The 25054-nt window shown below is 41.3% G+C and overlaps 1 long non-coding RNA gene across 2 annotated transcripts in view; it reads left to right on the forward strand.

Annotated features, from left to right (window-relative positions):
* The window catches only part of LOC125482781, a 35442-nt gene that overhangs the window by 7635 nt on the left and 2753 nt on the right, over positions 1–25054 (forward strand). The window contains exon 4 of one of the 2 annotated variants that reach the window (XR_007261753.1): positions 21502–21601. The exons of the other annotated variant lie outside the window; for it this stretch is intronic. This is a non-coding gene — a long non-coding RNA (uncharacterized LOC125482781). The remainder of the gene's footprint in view (positions 1–21501; positions 21602–25054) is intronic. 2 annotated transcript variants of the gene reach the window in all.

Genomic DNA, 25054 nt, shown 5'->3' on the forward strand with positions numbered 1-25054 from the left:
TCCAGCAACTTTGTTTTTGTTCCTGATTTACAGCATCCACAGTTCTTTTGGTTTTTATTTAGTACAAAAGTCTAGAGTGACTGAAGTCGAGAGAGTGCCAGAGTTTTTGCTGTTTGGGTATGAGATTATTTAGGTAACCACAACTGTGGTTGGTTAATGTGCTCTAATTTATGTGTCTAATTGACCACTGCACCTTGCGACTTCTTCAACTTGTTATATGTGGTGCCAAACAAGGAATTTCAGAGTCTAAGAATTGTTATGTCTCAGAAAACAGTGATTTGGCATCTCATGTGTTTTTCAGCTTTCAAATAAGCATTTGTCTCCGTGCCATTTTCCTGCTTTTCCTCATACAAATGCACATTATTTCTGTTCAAATAACCATCTAATAGCCTCTTCAATGCCTCAACTGCCGCCACCAAACTTTCAGGCAAGGAACTAAACCGAAACCGCTTGGTATTTGAAAGTGCTATTTCTCATATCGTGTTTGCTGCATTTGCAAATCACTTTAAATCTGCGCTTTCTTGTTACAAATCCTTTTACAAGCTGGAACATTTTCTGCTTATCAACTCCGTTCAGACCTCTGATGACTTTGAAACATTCTCTGAGATCGCCTCTGAACATTCTTCTCTCAAAGCAGAGCACTCTGTCAACTTCTCTAATCCATCCTTATACCTGAAGTTTCTCATCCCTGGAACTATTCATGTAAATCTCTTCGGCGCTCTCTCCAATGTGTTCACATCTGTTCTATAGTGTAGCACACAGAATTGTCTGTACATAATCCACCAAATGAGGTATCGCAGGTCTGGCACATCTGTGAAGGAAAAAACAGCGTTCATGTTTCGGGACCGGTGACCCTTCCTCAGAACTTAAACAGAACCTCTGTTCTGAGGAAAGGTCACCGGACCCAAAATGTTAACTCAGTTTTCTCCTTCACAGATGCTGCCAGACCTGCTGAGCTTTTCTAGAAGCTTTGTTTGATTTACAGCATCTGCAGTTCTTTTGGTTTTTATGAGGTATCGCAGGTGTCTTATGTGAGTCGAGCATAACCCTTTTGGTCCTGTTAAAACAACCCTGGGCACCATATAGTTTATTGACTGCTATCTCCACCTTCCCTGGCACCTTGTGTGATCTACGCACATATACAGCCAGGGCCCTCTGCTCTTGTACTCCCTTAAGTGTTTTACCTGTTGTTTTACCTTGTGTAAATATGTTCTACCCATGAAAATGCATCACCTCATACTCCTCTGTGTTGATCTTCATCTGTCACTTATCTGCTCACTCAACTACTTGTCTTTCCCTTTGCAATTCTGCGCTGTCTTTCTCACAGAATACAGTACTTCCAAGCTTTGAATCACTTTGATAATGTCCTCTGCATATCAAGATCTAGATGATTAATACATTTTAGGAAAATCAAGACTTCCAATATCGAAATCTTGGGATCTCCACTACCATCATTGAAATAATATCCATTGACTATTGTATTATCCATTATGTATCACAGATTTTGTTGCCCTAATCAGAGCAGAGGCATACCTTAACTGGAGAAAATGCCAAGATCATTTATGCAGACCATATTAGCATGACAGGAGTATCAGATATTGTACAATTCCAGCAGAAAAGATTGGTTTGTCTTTGCGAATGGAAAAGAGCTGAGGCTGATATTCAGAATCTGATGCAGAGTTTTGTATTTGGAGAATCTCCGTCCTGCATATTTATACTGCAGACAGAAATATTTGAAAATTCAATCATAGGAAAGATTCATTGCTCTTTTATTCTTGGTAGGAGACAACCAATAAGCAAGTTTTGAATTGTAAACAGCTGATGTACAGTTGTAGACAGAGTTATACTACAGGCAGCATCATAGTGAGAACTTGGTGGTTTTCAGGCTGGAAGTGGGAAACCTCCAGCCTTGATAATACCTGACATGCAGCCTGGGACAAATAAACTAATGCAGATTCTGGAGCTGGGTATTATGGACTGGTTCATCTGAACTTTAACCTGGAATATCAGGAAGTGCATTGGACAAGAAGAATGGGGTGAGGTTGAGGAGTTTGTGTTTGAGATACATTGACATTTAATGGTGGAGGAACTGGCTATGATTGATGAAATGGTCTTTTCTACCCTGAAGAAACATGAACATCATAGTAAATCTATATGGAGTAAAATAAGTGCTGAAATGAGGCAAGAGGCTTTTTAGGGTCTCTGCAACATCTTAGAACTAGTTTAAAAAAAAGTATGCAGTTTGCTAATGTAGTGGTTTTGAGATGGCTTAGTGCATATTATAAGTTGGCATGTTAGTACTCCAAAAACTCTGCAAGTAATCTGGGAAAGCAGAAACCAATCCCTGAGGATTATCTGAGTTTACGACAAACTGAATGAAATGCAGTGGCAGTCACTTTGCATTTAGTCGTTCATGGGAGCTTCTTATTGTTGGAGTTTATTGTTTCAGCAAGGTGTCGGTCAGGAAATATTATCGAAATGGCTTGGTAGTATGATTGTTGTTTGGATGTTTGGAAATGGGTTGAACAAGGAGTGCAGGTTCAGGTCAAGGCAGTGATTCTGATACAATGATATTTAGTGGTAGAGAAAATGGTGTGAGTGTTGAATAATCCTTTCCTACTCTAACAGAACAGATGCAAGTGAGAGTAAATGTGAATGGGAGCTGATGCTGAAAATAGCAGAAAACAGAATGGCTGGAAGTCTAAGAGCTGAAGACTGGAGGCAGATTAGAAGTTTGGGCAAATGGAATTTTGCAAGACCCTGTTGAACATGCTGGATTGATCGCCGAGACCTGAGAGAGTGGATGCTCAGTGTGAGAGGGAGACTGATGATAACAAGATCCCATAAGGAAGAGGAGTCAGAAGACCTTGGAGCCCTGATGAATTAAAGTGCAGAGTGAGTATGATCTGAAAGGGATCAGAACCTGCAGATATCAGAATCACAGAGCGTTTGCAAGAATGGGACAACTGGGTAGCTGGAAAAGAGTTGGCAACAGAAGAGTGCAAGTGCCCTGACAGAAGGCAGAACCAGCTTGATATCAACAGAAATGTGAACAGAGAAGGAATAGCAGCCGGAAGAAAATTGGCAAGTGGCCACCAGACAATGTGAGAAGCTAGATACGAGCAGGTTGCTTCATAAGTGCTGAAGAAAAGAAGGTAAAGAGAACTGAGGAATGGGCTGAACAGAGGACAGAAAGCAATGGAGGAGAGAGAGTGCTCCATCGAAGCAGGAGAAAGTTCTTGAAAGAGCGACTGATAAGAACAAGTCAAAGACCACCAGAATTGGGTACCATGGAGAAGAGGAGCCCAAATATTGAGGAGTCCTGAAGAAAATTGCTGGATACTACAAAAGCCCAAGAGAGCATGAAACCAAAGTTTACAGGTGCAAGTGAGACCACATGAAAATGGGTGCTCACACTGGAGATGGCGGGAAGAAGAGTGATTGGAAGGCTGGAAAGCTGAAGACTGGAGCCAGCGGAGTGACTTGGAATAAGAGGAATCTAGAGAGTGGAATATGAAAATGGTTCGAAGATGGCAGAGCCCTGAGAGTGCAAATGCTGGATGTGAAAGGTTGACTGGAGAGAACAGCATCGCATAAGGAACAGGTGCCTGAAGAGATATTAGCCCTGATGGAGTTGAAATGCAGAGTGATTTGATCTGAAAGAGGACAGGGCTCTTCAGAGAACAGAATTCCAGATTGAAGAGCAGAATAGAACAAAAGGGAGACCAGAAAAGTGCGGGCACCAGGCACCTGATGTAGGCAGAACCAGTGTGAGTTGAGTGGCACCATGAACAGAGAAAATTCGCAGCCAAAAGAAAATAGCAGCTCAGCATGTACAAAGTCAAGTGAGCACTTTATTAACCAGGAAAGCCTGAAGAAAAGAGCTTTGACTGATTGAAACAGGGGCAAGAGAACTCTAGACAAAACAAGAGGCTGGATTAGAGCAGGAGCCTGCATAGCAGGCTTGAGATGAGAGGATATGTGAGCCTGGTTACAACAGCATCTGCAAGAATGAAAGCTTGGAGAATGGGGGAGCAATGGGCATAATGTTGCCTGGAGAGAGCATGCATACAGCCTGCTGGAATCCAAGAATCAGTGCACTGAGATACATCATGAACCTGGATAGAATGGCAATCAAAAGGCACCACTTGTCTGGACAAAGAAGTTGCTCGGGATAACGAAATTGTGGAGAGGGACAGAGATTTTCCTCATGCTTCATATCTGAACAGAGTTCTGATGGCATGAGAGCCTAGAAAGAGCAGAAAGGAGCAGGAAGTTGTTGCTCTGAGCAGAAAAAAGTCAGGACTGGACTCAAGATGGGTTAAGCAGAAAGTACAATTTTAGATAACTTGTGACTGATGTTCTCAGATGTCGGCTTGGAACAAGAAAACAGACACTGCAGCAGCTGGGACCTGGTCTGTGTAGTTTGCCAGAGAGAGCAAGATTCAGTAGAGTTTGGAAAATGTCAAGAGTTTTGTTAATTTGGGAATAAGAGTACTTATATCGGCACAATTGTGGCTGGTGAACAAATCTCACTTGTTTTGAACCTCTAATTTGTCTAATTGACTACTGCGCCCTATGATTTCTTTCGGATGTTATACATGGTGGCATAGATAGGATTTTAGCTTCAGTGAATTGTTATGGTTCAGAAGGCAGCCATTTGTCTTGATGTGTGTGTTCCACCTTCCTAATGAGAATTTTGCCTTCATGCCATTCTCCAGGTTTTCCTCATATTGTTGCACATTGTTTCTCTTCAGATAATCATCTAATGCCTCTTGAATTATACAATTAAATCTGCCTTCACCAAACTGTCAGGCTATGCAACCAGACCTGAAATTGGAAATGACAGTAAATCTATATAGAGGAAGATGAATGCTGAAATTAGGAGAAAGTCATCTTAATATCTTCACAATATCTTAGAACTAGGTAAAATGGCTGATGATTTACTGATGTGGTGTCAAGGTGATTGGTTAGTACATATAAACAGAGAAATAGGAGCAGGAGGAGGCCATTCAGCCCTTCAAGCCTGCTCTGCCCTTCTTCACGAACATGGCTGATCGTCCAACTCAACAGCCTAATCCTGCTTTCTCCCCATAACCTTTGATCCCATTCACCCCAAGTGCTATATCCAGTCATCTCCTCATATTCCGACAGCAATAGAAAAGCAGGAGCCTGTTGCTGAGGAGGATAATCTGAGCTGAGTGCAAACTGAAGCAATTGCAGGGCACCCATATAGTCTTTAATTATTCATGGGAGCATTTTATTGTTTATGATTTTGCAGAGTTTTGATCAGGGATTATCATCCAAGCAGCTCTCTATTAAGATTGTTGCTGGATGATTGGAAATGAGTTGAACAAGAAGTGCGGTTTCAGATTGAAGACTTACCATTTGTGGTACAGTGATATTTATTGATGGAGAAAATTGCTCTGGGTGATAAAATGGTCCTAACTACCTTCAAGAACCAGCTCTATCTGCGAGCGACTGAGAATGGGAGCACACACTGAATAAAGCAGCAGGCAGATTGGTTGTAAGAAAGCTGAACACTAGAGACTGTTTGGAAGGTTGGCGAAATTGGAGTCCAGCGAGTGCAAGCTGAAGATTATGGGATGATGGCCAAGTCCAGAGACAGCAGGAGCTCAGTGTGAGAGGGAGGCTGATGACAGCAGAATCCCAAGATGAGAATGGAACACTGATGAAATGAAGAACAGAGTTAGTTTGATCTAAAAGAGAATAGGAGCCTCCAGACAACATAATGCCAGATTGTTCAGCAGAATGCAACAAAAGTGAGCCTGGGTAAGAGCTGACACCAGAAGATTGTGAGAACCTGGACAGAGGTACTGCCGATTTGATCTCTGTACAATGACAACAGAGAAGGATTGAAGAAAGTGGCAGCTGAGGAAATGCAAAGGTGAGTGGGTTTTGCTGAGCAAGACCTAAAGGACAGGAGGAAATTTGAAAGAGTGAAACAAGGATACCAGTACACCAGAAAGTGTGAGGCTGAATGTGTCCAGGGGCTTGCACAAGCACTGAACAAATTGCATATGAAGATAACTGGAGAATGGGCTGAATGGAAGATAGAAAGCAATGGACGAGAGAGAGAGGTCCATACAAGCAGGAGAAAGAGTTACAGGAGCGACTGGTGAAAACCAGTTAGAGGACAGGACACCAGGGAGAGGAAAATCTCAGAGTGAAGATCCCTGAAGAAAGCAGGTAGATGAACACAAGTTGAAGAGATTGCAAAGCCAATTTTTATAGATGCGAGTGAGCACAAATGAGAATGGGAGCTCACGCTAGAGACAGCAAGAAGTATCATGGCTGGAAGGCTGTTGAGCTAAAGGGTGGAGGCGAAAGAGTGAGTTGTGGCAAGAGCCATCTAGAGAATGCACGTTGAAGATCATAGGATGATGATAGAGTCCTGAGAGAGTACAATCTTGTGTGAGAATGTCATTGCAATAGGAACTGAGTCTGGAGACAGCTGAATGCCACATTGTTGAGCAGAATGGAAGAAAAGGGAACTGTAAAGATAGCTGGCACCAGAAGAGTGTGTGAGCCTTGACAGTAGACAATGCTAACTTGATCCTTATGCAACGCAGTCAGAGAAGGATTGGAAATTCTGTTCAAGATGGAGTGAGGAAAATGCAGGAGTTTAGATAGCATGTGATACTGACGTTTTTAGACGTCTGCTTGGAACCTGAGAACACACCCTGCAGCAACTAGGAGCGAGTAGGTACCCGGTCTGTGTGCTTTGACAGAGAGAACAAGATTCTGGGGTCAGTGGCGTTCGGAGAGTGTCAGAGCTTTGCCAGTTTGGGAATGAGACCATTTGTTCCACCACACCTGCGGTCAGTGAATGAATTTCAATTGTTTTGATCTCTAATTTCTTTGTCTAATTGGTGACTGCACCCTGGGATAGCTTCAGAATGATGTGTGTGGTACCAAAGTAGGCTTTTGGAATCAGGGAACTGTTATGGTTCAGAAGGCAGCCAGTTAATTTATCGTGTATGTACTGCACCTCCAATGAGAATTTTGTCTTAATGCCATTCTCCTAACTTTTCCTTGTATTGTTACATGTTGTTTTTCTTCACACCATCATCTAATGTACTCTTGAGTGCCTCAGTTAAATCTGCCTTCACCAAATTGTCAGGCTGTGCAACCTAGCCTGAAATACTCATTGTTTGAAAATCCATTGTTCCACATTCCCTGTGCTCTGTTTGCAAATTGCTTTAAATCTGTACTGTCTTGTTCAAAATAATTTTTGACGCTGGAACATTTTCGCCTTATTGATTTTATTCAGACCTCTAATGCTTTTGATGTGAAACCTTTTGTAAGATCTCCTCTGAGCCACCTTCTCTTTTTTTCACTCTCAACTTCGCTAACCTGTTCTCACACCTGAAGTTTCTCATCCTGAGAACAACTTAAGTAAGATTGTAGACATGCTCAACGAACCGGTGTGTTTGATTGCAAATGTTTTGTCACCCTGCTAGGTAACATTGTCAGTGCGCCTCCAGTGAAGCGATGGTGTTCTGTCCCGCTTTTTGTTTATATGCCTCGGATTGCTGGGGTTGTTGGCATCATTTCCGGTTCTGTTTTTCAATGGTTTGTATATCAGGTCCAGTTCAATATGTTTGTTGATGAAATTCCAGTTGGAATGCCAGGCCTCCAGGAATTCCCTGGCATGTCTCTTTTTGGCTTGTGCTATTATGGATGTGTTGTCCCAGTTGAATTCCCAGCGTAAACAGAAAGACAACACATACAGACCAGATATTTAATTACACCAGCAACCACCCCAACACCCTTAAATAGAGCTGCATGAGGACATTATTCAAGTGAGCCACAACACATTGCAGCAACCTGGAATTGCACAAAGCAGAACAGGAGCACTTATATGGAGTTTTTAAAAGGAATGGATACCAAAAAGCACAATCCGCTATTACCTCTGTGACAGACCACAACAAGAAGATACAACACGGCCACATGGATGTATAGTCATCCTACCATACATCAGAGACATAACAGAGATGACCACAAGACTAATCAGACCCCTAGGTATCAGGGTAGCCCACAAACCAACAACCACCCTGCGACAGCCACTGACAAACGTAAAGGATCCCATACCCACAACCAATGTAGTATACAAAATATCATGCAAGGACTGTGAGAAACATTACATAGACCAAACTGGAAGAAAACTGACAATAAGGATACACGAACACCAACTAGCCACCAAGAGACACGACCAATTCTCACTGGTCTCAATACACATGGACAGAGAAGGACACAAATTCGACTGGCACAACACATCCATAATAGCACGAACCAAATAGAAACATGTCAGGGAATTCCTGGAGGCCCAGTATTCCAACCGGAACTCCATCAAAAAACACATTGAATTGGACCCAATATAAAAACCACTGAAAAACAGAACCGAAGTGATACCAACCACTCCAGCAAACCAGGGCATATAACTAACAAGCAGGACAGAACACCAATGCTTCACTGGAGGCGCACTGACGACGTTACCTAGCAGGTTGACAAAATGTCTGCAATCAAATATACCAGCTCGGCGAGCAAGTCTACAACTGCATCCACAACCCAAGCTACAAATCGTCTCAAAAACTTTAAATTATTTATGTAAATTCCTTTTGCGTGCTCCCCAGTGAGTTCACATTCTTACTATCGTGTGGCACACAGAACTGCATGGAGATAACACTGCAGATTATGTTGAGCTGTTGCTCTCCATAAGTTATGCATACCTTCTGGGCTTGTTCATACTTCGCCTCTATGAAAACAGCCCCGGATAGCCCTATCTGTTGTAAGCACTTTGGTTAAATGATACACACATGAAGAAATATGCAGAAAAAAATAATTTGTGGGCAAGATGTATAACTGTTATAGTTTTAGTAAGAGACAACAAAGAAACTTTGTTTTGATGTAAACAGCTGATATACAATTGCAGAAAGGAATAACTGCGGATATCCTCACGGTGAGAACTTGATAGCTTTTGGACTGGACCTATAAGTAGGAAACCTGCAACCTTAAAAATACCCGGCATGCAGCCTGGGAGAAATGAACAGATGAAGATTCAGGAGCTGATTGTTCAGGACTGCTTCATCTGAACAATACCCTGGAATAATGAGAAATGGTTTGGAGAATGAGAGCAAGTCAAGGTCGACGTTTTCCTGATTGTGGTACGGTGACATTTATTCGTGGATAAAGTGGCTGTGATTGCTGAAATGATCCTTTCAATCTTATCAGAGATTGGCAATTATAGTAAATCTGTGTAGAGCAAAACGAGTGCTGAAATCAGACAAGAGGCATTTATGTTTCTCCGCAACATCTTTGAAATTGCTGATTTTCTGATGTGGTGGCATTGTGATAGGTTAGTACATATTGTAAGGTAGTGTCCTCATATTCCAAAAGCAATGGGAAAGCAGGAACCAGTTGCTGAGGAGGATGATCTGAGCTGAGTGCAAACTGAAGCAATTGCAGGGCACCCAAATAATCTTTAATTATTCATGGGAGTATTTTATTGTTTATTGTTATGTGAAGTTTTGATCAGGGATTATTATCCAAGCAGCTTTCAATTAAGATATTTGTTTGGATGATTTGAAATGAATTGAATAAGAAGTGCAGTTTCAGATCGAGGACCTGCCAATTGTGGTAGTGATATTTAATGATGGAGAAAATGGCTTGAGTGGTAAAACAGTCCCAACTACCTTCAAGAAACAGCTGCATGTGCAAGCGACTAAGAATGAGAGCTCACACTGAAGATAGCAGGTAGCAGAGTTATTGTAAGAGAGCTGCAGACTGGAGACAGTCCAGAAGTCTGGGGTAAGTGGAGTCTAGCGAGTGCAAGAAGAAGAAGATTGTGGGATGATGGCCAAGCTTTGAGAGAGTGGGAGCTCAGTGTTAGAAGGAGGCTGATGACAACTTGAATCCCATGAAGAGACTGGAGCGCTGACAAATTGAAGCATAGATTTAGCCTGATCCAAAACAGGCTTCCAGAGTACGGAATGCCAAAGTATTCAGCAGAATGAAACAAAGGGAGCATGGGAATAAGTTGTCTACGGAAGACTGTGAGAGCCCTGATCGAAGTCAGAGCCAACTTGATCTTGGCATAACCATGAACAGAGAAATATCAGCAACCAGAAAAAAATGGCAGCTGAGTGAATACGAGGTTGTGCCAAGCTAGAGAACCTGAAGGATATAGGAGCTTTGAGAGATTGAGACAAGGGCAAACAGAGCACAGAACAAAAAGAATGCAGATAAGTGTAACCCCTGAAGAAAACAGGTAAATGGACACAAACACAAAGTGAAGCCAATGAGCAAATGAGAGTGAAGGAGAATAGGAGCTCACATGAGAGATAAAAGGAATCAGAGTGACTGAAAGGCTGAAGAGCTGAAGACTGGAATCAGTGCAGTGATTTCACGTAAGAGGATTCTAGAGAGTGCATGTTGAAGATTGTAAGATGATTACAGAGCCCTGACTGAGTACGAATCTGGTATGAGAGGGAGGATGGAGAGAACATCATTGCGTTAGCCTGTAAAATAGCTGGCACCTAAAGAGTTGGAGAACACTGACAGAGACACTGCCAGCTTGAACTCTGCTTAACAAGAATGGGGGATTAGTCGATACAGTGTGGAGCTGGAGGAACACAGCAGGTCAGCAGCATCAGAGGAGTGGGAGAGTCCCCAGTCCTCAGTCTAGGCCCAAAACGTCGACTCTCCCACTCCTCTGATGCTGCCTGACCTGCCGTATTCCTGCAGCTCCACGCTGTATTGACTCTGAGTCCAGCATCTGCAGTTCTTGCTATCTAAGAATGGGGAATGATTGGCAGCTTGAAGAGAATGGTAGCTGGACGAATGCAAAGTAATTGAGAAGCTGGATGTGTCTGGGAGCTTGCACAAGTACTGAGGAAATTGAATATGAAGAGAATAGGAGAATAGGATGAGCAGAAGACCCAAAGCAATGGACGAGAGACAGAGAGAGCTCCCTAGAAGCAGGAGTAAATTCTTGAAAGAGCAACAGTCAAGAATGAGTCAGTGGCCATCAGGAGTGGGAAGCAGGGACAAGAAGTGCCCAGATAGTGAGGATGCCTGAGGAAAAGAAGTTGATTAACACAAGTGCAAGAGAGTGTGAAGCCAGTGTATACGGATGCAAGTGAGAGTGAATAAGAATGTGAGCCATGCTAAAAATAGTAAGAAGCATAGTGACTCAGAGGCTGGAGAGCTGAAGACTAGAAGCAGAAAAGTGACTTGGGGAAAGAGCCATCTTGAAAGTGCATGTTGAAGATCAGAGAATGATTACAGAGCCTTAAGAACGTGATCAAGGGATCCTTAGGAAAAGAGGAGCTTTGAGAGAGTGGAACAGGGGCACGTGCGCGCAAGAATGCAAGATTTGGATATGACAAAGAGTTTGCACAAGTACTGAAGAAATAGAATATGAAGAAAATTGGAGAATGGGCTGAACAGAGGACAAACAGCAATGGAAGAGAGAGAGTGCTCCCTAGAAACAGGAGGAAGTGCTTAAAAGGCAAGAATGAGTCAGAAGCCATCAGACATGGGCACAGTGGAGAAGAGGAGCCCAGATAGTGAAGATCCCTGAAGAAAACTGCTGGACAGCACAAAAGCTCAAGAGAGTGTGAAGCCAAAGTTTACAGATGCAAGTGAGAGTGAACAAGAGCGGGTGCTCACACTAAAGATAGCAGGAAGCAGAGTGACTGGGTGTCTGGAGAGCTGAAGGCTGGAGACAGAACGGTGAATCTTGAGAGGGCATGGTGATTGTAGGATGATTGTGGAGGCCTGAGAACATGGGAACTTCATCTGTGAGGTTGGTGGAGAGAATATCATCACATTGGGAACAGGTATCTGAAGAGATAAGAGGCCTGATGGAGTTGAAACATGGTGAGTTTGATCTGAAAGAGAACAGGGCTCTTCAGAGAACAGAATGCCAGAGTGCAGACTGAATGGAACAAAAGGAAGCCCAGAAAAGAGCTGGCACCAGAAGGCAGAAGCAGTTTGAATTCAGTGGCAGCATGAACAGAGAAAATTTACAACTGGAAGGAAATAGCATCTGAGCGAGTGCAAAAGCAAATGTGTACTTTATCAACCAAGGAAGCTTGAGGCAGCGAGGAGCTTTGAGAGATTGAAACATTGGCAAGAGAACTCCAGACAATGCGACAGGCTGGATGCAAACAGGAGCCTGCATAATTGTATCAGATGCTGGAAAATCTGAGATAACAAAGTGTAGAGCTGGATGAACACAGCAGGCCAAGCAGCATCATAGGAGCAGGAAGGCTGACGTTTCGGGCCTAGACCCTTCATCAGAAAATTCATTGGCCTGCTGTGTTCATCCAGCTCTACAGCCTGTATAATTGTATTGGGCCCACAATAAGCAGTTGTCTATAGAGAGTCGAAGCACAAAGAAAGTGGGAGCCCAGAAAGCAAGGGCACAGAGGATATGTGAGCATGGGTTATCTCAATACCCGCAAGAATAAACAGGGGTGCAATGTGCATAATGTTGCCCCGACAGAATATGCGATGTGCTGTAATGCAAGAATCTGGTGCATGGAGATACATCATGAACCTGGATAGAGTTGCAATCAAAAGACAACAGTCATGTGGAGAAAGAAAGAGCTGGAGATAGCAAATTTTGGAGAGGGGTAGTGATTGTTTAGAGGTGAAGCGTCAGGAAAACAGGAGCCCTGATGGAATGAGAGACTAGAAAGGACAGAATACAGGATGGAATGAAGGGCTAAGCAGATGGAAACCAGGAGAGAGAAGGATTCTACTCAAGTTGGGGCAAGGAGAATGTATGAGTTTAGATAGCTTGTGATCCTGATGTTCCCAAACATTTTCTTGGAATAGGAGAACAAACACTACTTTAGCTGGTCTGTGTGGTTTGCCAGAAAGAACAAGATTCTGCAGACAGTAGATTTCAGAGAGTGTCAGAGTTTTGGAAATGAAAGAATTTGTTACACCACAACTGGGGTTAGTGAATGAATCTCACTTGTTTTGAGCTCTAATTTTTGTGTCTAATTGACTACTGTATCCTGGGATGCCTTCAGGATTTTGATTCAGAGAGTTGTTATGTCTCAGAAGAGAGCCATCTGGATAACTGTGTGTGTTCCACCACTCCAATGAGCATTTTATCTCAGTGCCATTGACTTGACTTTTCCTCATTTCGTTGCACATTGTTTCTCTTCAACTAATCGTCTAATGCCATCTTGGATGCCTCAATTGCATGTTTTCTCACCAAACTATCAGGCAGTGCAGCCAGACCTGAACTACTCAGTGTTTGAAAATTCTTTTTCTCGCATTCCATGTGCTCTGTTTGCAAATCACTGAATTTATACTCTGTTGTTCAAAGTACATTTTCATGCTGGAACGTTTTCTCCTTATTGACTTATTTCAGACCTCTCATGCTTATGAAACCTTTAAGCTGCCTTCTCTTCAAGTACTACACTCTCACCTTCTCTAACCTGTTCTCATATCTGAAGTTTCTCATTCTGAGAACTATATATGTGCATCTCTTTAACATGCTGTCCAATATGTTCACATCATTCTTGTTGTGTGGCACACAGGACATAATACTGCAAATGGGGTTTAGCATTTGTCTTTGTAAGTTGTGCATAACTTCTTTTTTTTATATATTCTACCCCGATGAAAGCAGCCCTGAATACCATCGAGTTTTCTAACTCCTATCTCCACTTGTCGTATCATCTTCAGTAATCTATACACATATGCAGCCAGGTCCCTCTGCTTTTGTACTCCTTACGTGTTGTCCCCCTCATTTTAGATTGTGTGTACATGTTCTTGCCATCAAAATGCCTCACTTCATGCTTCTTTGTCTTGATGTTCATATGCCGCTTCCCTGCTTCTCTTGCCATTTGAATTTACTCCAGCTTACAATGCTTGCAAGTTTCATATTGGCTGAAACTTTGATAATGTCCCAGGACATGAGAATCTAGATCATTAATAAACATTAGGATAAGCAAGCCTGCCAGCGTAGATATCCTGGGGACTGCATGACCTGCAACATGAACAATATCCATTCATCATTGTATTGTCTGCTATATATCATGTATTTTTGTGCTCTTATGGTAGCAGAGATGCAATTTAAGTAGAGAAAATGCTTAGATGTCAGTTATTCATAGGAATATTTTATTGTTTCTTGTTTTTGCTAGGTTTTGATCAGGGATTATTATCCAAGCGACTTGTTGTATGATATATTGGAAATGAGTTGAACAAGAAGTGCAGTTTCAGCTTGATGACCTGGAAATTGTGTTACAGCGATATATAGTGATGGTGAAAATGGCTGTAAGTGAATAAACAGTCCTGACTATCCTCAAGAAACTGCTGTATGTGCGAGCGACTGCGAGTGGCAGCTCATGCTGAAGATAGCAGGAGACTGAGTGGCTATAAGAGAGCTGAAGATTAGAGACAGTGTGGAAGCCTGGGGAGATTGGAGTCCAGCAAGTGCAAGGTGAAGATTGTGGGATAATGGTCAAGCCCTGAGAGAGTGGGAGCTCAGTGTTAGAGGGAGCTTGAATCCCACAAAGGGATAAGAGGCCTGAGCACAGAGTCAGTTTGATCTAAAAGAGAATAGGAGCCTCCAGACAACAGAATACCAGAGCATTCAGCAGAATGGAACAAAAGGAAGCCCGGGAAGGATCTAACACCAGAAGAGTGTGAGAGCCCTGATAGGAGGCCGAACAAGCTTGAAGCAGAACTCCCGAGATACAGTATAAAGTACTTGAAGGAGCGCCAGGCGCGAATGTGTCAGAGGCAACTGGTAGTGGTCACCAGGGAGAAAAAAAGCCCAGGTTGTGAGGATCCCTGAAGAAAACAGGTACATGAACATAACCACTAAGCAAAGCCAAAATTTGCTGGAAGACTGGAAAGCTGAAGACTGGAGTCAATGCAATATCATCAAATTTTGTAACTGCTAACTCTGTTACCTTCAATGGTCATTGGACATATACAGTCAGGTTCCTCTATTTTTGTACATTATGTATTATACTCTTTATTTTATATTGTTTCTATAATTCCCAATAAAATGTCTGTCCTCACACTTCACCGTATTGATCTTCTTTTGCCTTTACCTACTCACTCAACCACTTTGTATTGCCCTTTGGATTTCTACACTGCCCTCCCGCAGCTTACAATGCTTCCAGGTTTTGGGTAAGCCACAAACTTTGATAATGCCCCCAGTACACCAAGATCTAGATTACTATTACTATTACTGTTATTATATATTAGGACAAGGAAGCTTTCCAATGTTGATCTCTTGGGGACTGCAGGACCTTCAGCCTGAAGATTATCCATTGAAATATCCATTATGTATCATCTATTTTGTTGCTCACAGGGAGCAGCGATGCAACCTAAGTGTAGAAAATGCTGAGATTGTTCATACAGAACCACAGGAGCATAACAGGAGCATCAGAAGTTGCACAATGCAACAGAAAAGTTTATTTTCTCTTGGTGAATGGAAAAGAACTGAGGCTGAGATCCAGAATTTGATGCAGAGTTTTCTATTTAGAGAATCTCAGGCCTGCAGCACATGTGCAGCTTCAGGTCAAGGACCTGGTGTTTATGGTACAGTGATATTTACTGGTGAAGAAAATGGCTGTGAGTGATGAAATTGATCTAACTACACTCAAGCGACAGCTGTACGTGCAAGCAACTGAGAATGGGAGCTCACGCTGAAAATAGCAGGTGGCAGTGTGACTGTAAGAGAGCTGAAGACTGGAGACAATTCGGAAGGTTGTTGCAATTCGAATCCAGCGAGTGCGAGGTGAAGATTGTGGGATGATGGCCAAACTCTGAGAGAGTGGGAGCTCAGTGTTAAAGTAAAGCTGATGACAACATGAATCCCATGGGGAGATTGCAGCCCTGACAAATTTGAAACACAGTCAGTTTGAATTAAAAGAGAATGGGAGCCTCCAGAGTACAAAATGGCAGAGCGTTCAACAGTATGGAACAAAAGGGAGCCTAGGAAAGAGTTGACTGCAGAAGAGTTTGAGAGCCCTGATAAAATTCAGAGCTAGTTTGATCTTGGCAGGACTGTGAGCAGAGAAATATTGGCAACCCGACGAAAATGCCAGCTGAGCAAATGTAAAGGTGAGTGGGCATTGTCAAGAAAGAGATCTGAAAGAAGAGAGGAACTTTGCAAGAGTGAAAAAGGGGCAAGCATACACCAGACAAGATAAGGGGCTGGATGTGTCTGGGAGCTTGCGAAAGTATTGAAGAAATAGAATATGAGGAAAACTGTAGAAAGGGTTGAATGGAAGACAGAAAGCAATGGATGATAGAAAAAAAAGAACTCTCCAGAAGTAGGAGGAAGTACTTGAAAGAGCAACAGGCAAGAATGTATCAGAGACCATCAAAAATGGGAACCAGGGAGAAGCAGATCACAGATAGTGAGGATCCCTGAAGAAAACAGGTAGGAGAACACAAGCGCAAAGCAAAGCCAAAGTTTCCAGCTATCCAATTTGTTCACGTCCTTCCTATCATGTGACACACAGATCTCACTGGACACAATACCCAAAATTTGGACTAGCAGTGTCTTTTGTAAGTTGTACTTAACGTCTTTGCCGTTTTATTCTTTGCCCCTATGAAAATAGTAAGGTGGCCTTCAGTGATCTAGGCACATATAAAGCCAGGTCCTTCTGCTTTTGTACTCCCTTATGTACTGTAGCCCTAATTTTATATTGCATAACTTGTTCGCCCCGTCAAGATACCTCATGTTTCTCCATCTTTATCTTCATGTGCCAAATACCTGCTCATACATCCAACTCGATTTGCCCTTTAAGTTTCTGTACTGTCCTCCTACAGGTTACAATGCTTCCAAGTTTCATATAAGCGTGCAAACTTTGATTAAGTTCCCAGCACACCAGGGTCTAGATCATTAATAAGCATTAGGATAAACAAGCCTTCAAATGTAGATATTACAGGGACTGCAGGACCTGCAACATGAACAATATCCATAGACTGTTGTATTAGCCATTATGTTTCAACTTTGTTGCTCTCATATGAGCAGACATGCAATTAAGTGGAGAAAATGCTGAGATTGTTTATAGAGGACCACATGAGTATAATAGGGGCATCAGAAGTTCCACATTTGCAGCAGAAATGTTTATTTCCTCTTGGTGAATAGAAAGGAACTGAGGCTGAGATCCGAAATTTGATGCAGAGTTTTATATTTGGCGAATCGCAAGTCTGCAGCCTACTTTTGCTGTCATCGGTGTAATATGTGCTTCAGTCAAATGATGTGCTTGGGCAGAAAAATGATATAAATCAACTGTGGGCAAGATTTATGAGTCTTTTGTTTTTGGTAAGACATGAAGAAACAAATTTTGATTTGATGTAAACAGCTGATGTACGATTGCAGAAGGCAATTATACTGCAGATGGCCTCATCGTGATGGCTTTCAGGCTGGACCTATGAAGTAGAAAACCTCCAACGTTGATAATGCCTAATGTGCAGCCTGAGAGAAATAAACAGATGAAGATTCTGGAGATAATTATTGAGGACTGGTTCATCCGAACAATACCCCAGAATGTTGAGAAGTGGGCTGGATCATGAGAGCAGGTCAAAGTTGACGTCCATGTCACATTTTCTCTGTTTGGGTATCACTTCAAGTTTGTGTCCTCTTGTTCAAAATGCTTTTCCACACTGGGACAATTTTCTCCTTATCAACTTTATTCAAACCTTTCATGATTTTGAAACTTTGTGTAATATCTCCTCTGAACCACATTCTCTTCGAGCACTACACTCTCACCTTCTCTAATCTGTCCTCATATCTGAAGTTTCTCATCCCTAGAACTACTTATGTGGTATTTATTGGTGGAGAAACTGGCTGCGTTGCTGAAATGATCCTTTCTATCCTGCAGGAATGCCAAAATCACAGTAAATATGTATAGAGCAAGTTAAGTGCTGAAATGAGGCAAGAGGCATTTTAGTGATTCTGCAATATTTTTGAACTTGGTAAAAAGGTTGATGATTTGCTGACATGGTGGCACAATGATGAGTTAGTACACATTGTATAGTGACATCCCCGTACTCCAAAACCAATTGACAATAGCCTGGGAGACTAGAGGAGGATTATCTAAGCTGAGTACAAACTGAAGCAAATGAGGACACCCACATTGTTTTCAGTTATTCATGGATCCATTTTATTGTCGGTGTTCTTTGTTTTGACAGGGTTTTTATCCAAGCAGCTTGGGGGTAAGATTATTTAGATATTTGGAAATAGGCAGAACAAGAAATGCTGTTTCAGGTCGAGGACCTAGTTATTGTGGTACAGTGATATTAAGAGGTGGAGAAAATGGCTCTGAGTGATGAAAAGTCCTATTTACTCTCAAGAAACATGTCAGTGCGACTGAGAATGGGAGCTTATGGTGAAGATAACAGGAGGCAGAGTAGCTTGAAAGCTAGAGAGCTGAAGACTGAAGACAGATCGGAAGCTTAGGGCAATTGGATTCCTGCAAGTGCAAGATGAAGATTGTGGGGTACTAGCCAAGCCCTGAGAGAGCAGGAATCTACTCAAACTGGAGTGATTAGAATGTATGAGTTTCAACAGCTTGTGGTCCTGACATTCTCAGATACCTGCTTGGTAGAGGAGAACAGCCATTGCAGCCGCTGGGAGCGAGTAGGTACCTAGTCTGTGTATTTTGCCAGAGAGAACAAATGTCTGAGATCAGTGGAGTCCGGAGTTTTGCTGGTTTGAGTATTTATATCAGCACAACTGTGGTTAGTGAATGAATCTCACTTGTATTTGAACCCTAGTTTGACTGTCCAATTGACAATTGGACCCTGTGACTTCTTCAGCACGTTATGTTTAGTGTCAATTATGGGTGTTCAGATTCAGCGAACGTATGTGTTCTGGCTCCCCCATGCCTTTGTGCCATTGCCCTGACTTTTCCTCATACCGCTGCACATTTTTTTCCCTTTAAACAATCATCTAATGCCCCTTTGAACACCTCTATTGAATCTACCCCTGCTAAACTGTCAGGCAGTGTAATCAGAGCTGAACTACTCAGTGTTTGAAAGTGCCTTTTCCCATGTCACATTTTCTCCATTTGAATATCACTTCAAATGTGTGCCCTCTTGTTCAAAATGCTTTTCCACACTGGGACAATTTTCTCCTTATCAACTTTATTCAAACCTTTCATGATTTTGAAACTTTGTAAGATCTCTTCTGAACCACATTCTCTTCAAGCACTGCACTCTCAATTTCTCTAATCTATTCTCATATCTGAAGTTTCTCATCCCTACAACTACTTATGTGAATCTCTTTGGCACTCTCTCCTATGTGTGCATATTCCTTCCTATCGTGTGGCTCACAGAACTGTCTGAATATAATTCCCCAAATGCAGTCTAGCAGTTATCTTGTGTAAGTTGAGAATAACCTCTTTGTTCTTTGCCTCTATTAAAATAGCCCTGAAAACTATAAAGTTTAGTAATTGCTGTCTACACTTGTACTGTCGCCCTCACTGATCTCTGCTCCCTTATGTATTGTACCTCTAATTTTATATTGTGTATACGTGTTCTTCCCATCAAAATACCTCACTTCACACTTCTCCATGATGATCTTCATTTGCCACATACCTGCACACTCAACCTACTTACCTTTCCTTTTGGATTTCTACACTGTCCTCCTGCAACTTACAATGCATCCAAGTTTCCGTATCAGGTGCAAACTTTGATAATGTCCCCAACAAAGGCGCAAGGGACAGAAAATAGAGAACTACAATCATGGTAGTCTTATATAAGTTGTAAGGTAAATGCTATAATCCATTGCCAAGGGATAGGATGCATAGACATATGGTTGATTATAATCTGTTTAGCATAATGAACATTGATTTGCAAATGGGAAATCATGCTTGATTAATTTTTTTAGATTTCTTTTAAAGATGTTCCTGATAAAAGTGATAAAGAGATTCGATGGATGTAATATACTTAGATTTTCATAAGGCTTTAGATAAAGTACCCTGCAGGAAAGATTAAAACAGATGGGATAGGATGTAATGTACTGGCATGGATCAATGAATGGCTAACAGGTAGAAAACAGAGAGTAGAAATAAATGAGTAACTCTTGCATTGGCGGGCTGTGACTAGTGGGGTACTACAAGGATCAGTACTTAGGCTCCAACTGTTCACAATACATATAATGATTTGGAGGTAGTGACCACATGTAATATATACAAATTTGTGGATGATACAAAGCTAAGTGGGAATGTGCATAGTGAGGAAGATGTAAAACAATTTCACGAAGATTTTTACAAGCTTATTCAATGGGGAAGTTCATGGTAGATGGAATATAATGCGAAAAAAATGAGATTATCCACTTTGGTAGGAGAAAGAGATATGCAGAGTATTTCTTAAATGGTGACAATTTGGAAAGTGTAGACATGCAAAAGGACCTAGGTGTCCTTGTCAATAAATCACTGAAAGCTAACATGCAGGTGCAGCAAATTATTAGAAAGGCTAATAGAATACTAGCCTCTATTGCAGGAGGTTCTGAGTACATTACTGGAGAAGTCTTGCTTCAATTGTATAGGAGCTTGGTTAGACCAGATCTGTAGTATTATATGCAGTTTGGTCTTCTTGTTTGGAAAGACATTACTCCCATAGACGGAGTGCAACAAAGGGTCGCCAGACTTGTTCTCTGGATGGCAGGGCTACGCAATGAAGAGAAATTGTTCAAACTAGGCCAGCATTCTTCAGTGTTTCAGAAAATGTGTTGTGATCTCATTGACACTGACAAAATACTTAGATATAAGCAGGGTAAATGCAGTAAACTATTTTCCATGGTTGGAGAGGCTACAACCATGAGCACAATTTAAAAATAAAGGGGATACCACTTAAGACCGAGTTGAGGAGATTCTTTTTTCCACTTAAAGAGTTTTGAATCTTTGGAATTCAGCATGACAGAGGACTGTGGAGTCTTAGACTTTGAGTATGTTTAAAGTAGAGATTGATAGATTCCTGATTACCAGTGATAATAGGAGAATGTGTAAGTAATTTACAGTCATGATTGTATTAAACAGCAGGGCAGTTTCAATGGGTTGAGTGGCCTATTCTCATTCCTACATTCCTCATTGCAATTAGCCAACTATGTACATGAAAATCCTTGCGAGCATGTTCCTTTTTTTCCCTCTCCTTATCTGTTGCTTCACAAGGGAAACCATGCAAAAAAATGGAGGCATGTAATGAGGGCTATCCTTGGACTGAGTTTAAACACTTGCAAAAAACCCTCCGAGGGTTACTTGACCTTTTACAATTGCAATGAATGTCAACTCTTTAGAGTTTTTGAAATGGATTACAAATAGACATGCTTATCTTGCACTCCTGTGGAATTTCACACATGGCAATGTCAAGGACTACCCCAAAAATACAAGAACAATCAGCCAGACTTGAAAGGTTTTTTGCAATTCAAAATTATAAATTAGATTACTTTTAGTCTTATTTGGAGCATGATTTGTTGTTTCTGTCCAGGTTATACAGTGGCCACCTTTGCTTGCCTGCCAAGTATCTTGAAAAGGCAGGACAATCTACCTGAAAGAAAAAGTCATGAGAGAGATATCTTCTGGGAAAGGTAAGAGCTTCTGTGCTTGGAAAGAAAGAGAGACAAGCATCCAGGATCAGCTGGTGATCTGATGTAATCACTTGGGCAGATGAAAGTGGCTCACCTGGAAAACTGGATAAGAAACAGCCCTCTCTCTTTCTGTACTTTATCCTGTTTGACACATAAAGCCTAATTGTGCAAAAAACGACTGGCAATTCAAATGTGAAAGCCATTCTAACTGCTGAGACAATGCTTGAAGTCCAAGCCTTCACTTCAGACAATGCAACACCTAGACTTTGAAATACCAGGACTGCATTGAACACTAAAGACTGACCTTGGTTCACTTTTATTGGTATTGTTTTTATCACCATCTGTAATTAATGTATTTGTCAGTGGGCTAGTTTCTTAAGTAACCTCCAGAGCAAGTGTGCAACTAAAACAATCTAACCTTCCACTTTAAATACAAAAGGCTTTGTTGCTGGTTTATTTTAGTTGATTTTCCCAAGGGTAATACATATATACATCTGCTTACAAACACATTAATTACTAGCAACTTTGAGGCTTAAGAGATTCAATAGTGACCTACACATTTATTACAGATCATGATAAAGTTACAAGGAAAATCTCTTCTCATTAGTTAACAGTACAAGGACACGTGAACATAGACTCAAGATTTTGGGAAAGTGGGGAGGAATGTGGAAGAAGAAAATTTTTTGACACATTGAGTTTGTGAAGTAGACGTGATTACTTGTTTCAAACGGAAATTGGATGAGCACCTAAAGGAAATAAATTGGCTTAGTGGTAATGTCCCTACCTTTGGACCAGGAGGCCCAGATTCAAGTCCCACCTGTTCCAGAGGTGTGTCTTAACATCCCTGAACATGTTGGTTAGAAAATGGGTTTTAAAAAGGAAAAAAAAAATTAAAAATAAAACAAGGGTAGAACAGATGGCTCCTGTGTTGTAGTGGTAGTGTCCTCACTTCTGAACCAGGTGGCCTGGGCTCAAGCCTCACTTGTACCAGAGGTCTGTAATAACACCTCTAAGCCGGTTGATTAGGAAAATATCTGCAAGGATAGAACAGGAGAATGGGACAGACTGGATTAATGTTTTGAAAAGAGGCACTTCACAGAGTGATTGCTGATAATTATGACAGGTACTTGACATAATGCTTCAAATGTAAAATTAATGAACATTGGTACCACTTGGGGGCAGTATTGGTGCTTGTCACAGAAATAATGATGTGAACATATATAATTCAGAGATTTCCAAAGTCATGCAGTTGAATTTTTATTCCTGTACTCTTTTCCCATGTCAGGGGACTAAATGTTTTCTGCCCCACTGAATATAAACGTTAATGGAATAGGAGATTAGAGAAACTGTCTGACTTCCTGGTCGCTTTCTTTGCTACAGCTAAACTTTGAGAGGAATGATAATTGTTGAGACTATTGTGGGAAACCAACTAAGGATTTGCTGTAGGGAAAAGAAGTAGAGCAATTCAGCTTTCCTTCATTCTGACATAATGAGAAGATGCTTGTTGGTGATAATATCACTGAACCAGTAACTTAGAGGCTTAGGCAATGTTCTCGTGAAATCAATTAAAATCCCACCATGACATCTGGTGGAATTTGAATTTGACCAATAATCTGGAATGTAAAGCTTGATTCAGTGATGGTAGCCATGAAACAATCATTGATGGTAGTAAAAAACCATCTTTACTAATGTCCTTCAGTGAATCACGTGGCCATCCTTACCTGGTCTAGCATACAGATGACGCCAGACCCATAGCATTGTGACTGACTCTTAACTGTTTTTTGAAATAATCTAGCAAGCCATTTGATTCAAGGGCAATTAAGGATGGGCAACAAATTCTGGACTTAACAGCCAGCGACACCAACATCCCAAGAAAATAAAGGCAAAAAGTAGCCAGGGGTATCCACAGCTCATCTGGAAACTTTGTTTAAAAGGTTAAAACTTCCATCTTGCACTGCAGCTTGTTTTGTCATCTCCTCATTCTTGCTTTGCAACAAGTATCCCACTGCAGCACTTTCCTTTTTATCCCAGGCTTTCCTCCATGTTATATCAGGAGCTTGTCATGCATCATAAATTCAGCTCAAAGCAGTAAAATGGGAGCCAAACTACTGCAGTGGGAATTTCTGGCAAAATATTTATTTCAGAACTATGGTCATTGTTCACTTTTATTTGCTAACACTACTGTGAATCACTTGGGAACATTTTTCTATGTTAAGGGTGATATGTAAATGCAAGTAGTAACATGGCAACAAAGAAAACCTATGAGTATAACATTTGGAAAACATTAATAATATTTAATAGTTAATAACATTTGGAAAATGTTATTGAGAATAACTCCAGTGAGATGGTGACAAATTGCTTCTTTTGAGTGGAGAGAAATAAGTGTTAATGTTTGAGCAGGCCACTGTTATGGTGGAATCTTGATGTTGCAACTATTTAAATAAACTTTATCCTTTGTACTTTGTAAAATCTTTAAGAGATAAAAACACAGTACTTCCGATGCTGGAAATCTGAAACAAAATCAAAAAGTGCCGGAGAAAATCAGGATGTCTGGCAGCATCCGTAGAGAGACAAACAGTTAACATTTTGAGTCCATTTTGACTTATGAGTCATATTGGACTCAAAATGTTAAGTATTTTGAGCCTGCCCCACCACTCAGTACGAGCCTGCCCCACCATTCAGTACGATCATGGCTGATCAAACACCTCAGCCTTTTGTTCATTCCATCCCAACAACCCTGTATGTCACTGTTTATCACATATCTATCAATTTCTACCTTAAACATACTCAAAGATTGAACTTCTACAGTCCTCTGTGGTAGAGAATGTTAAAGGTTCATGACCCGCAGAAAAACTATCCCCATCTCAGACCTAAATGGCGTCCCCTTTATTTTAAACCTGTGCCCCCTGGTTCTAAACTCCCCAGACAGGAGAAACAAAGTATCTCCATTTACCCTGTATATCACTTTATATATTTTGTAAGTTTCAATGAGTTCATATCTCATTCTTTGAAAGGCCAAAGATTATAGGCCCAATTTGAACAATCTCTGTCCATTTCACAATCTTGTCATCTGGAACCAAGTCTGGTGAACCTTTGTTGCACTCCCTCTATGGTAACAATATCTTTCCTGAGATAAGCAGACCAAAACCACGTACAGTGCTCTGGTCTATTGAAGCTCCCTTCCAACTGAAGAAAAACTTCATTTCTAATACACTCAAATCTTCTTCAAAATGGCTAACATTCCATTAGCCTTCCTAATAGCTTGCTGTAGCTTCATGTTAGTTTTCAGTGATATACCCACAAGGGTACATAGGTGCCCTGTACATCTACACTTTCCAAACTATCACCATTTAAGAAATACTCTGCACATCTGATTCTCCTACTAAAGTGGATAACATCACATTTTTCCACATTATATTCCATTTCTCATGTTCTTCCACATTTACCAAAACC

The sequence above is a fragment of the Rhincodon typus genome, chromosome 3, assembly GCF_021869965.1.
Source record: "Rhincodon typus isolate 14 chromosome 3, sRhiTyp1.1, whole genome shotgun sequence".
Lineage (NCBI taxonomy): Eukaryota > Metazoa > Chordata > Chondrichthyes > Orectolobiformes > Rhincodontidae > Rhincodon > Rhincodon typus.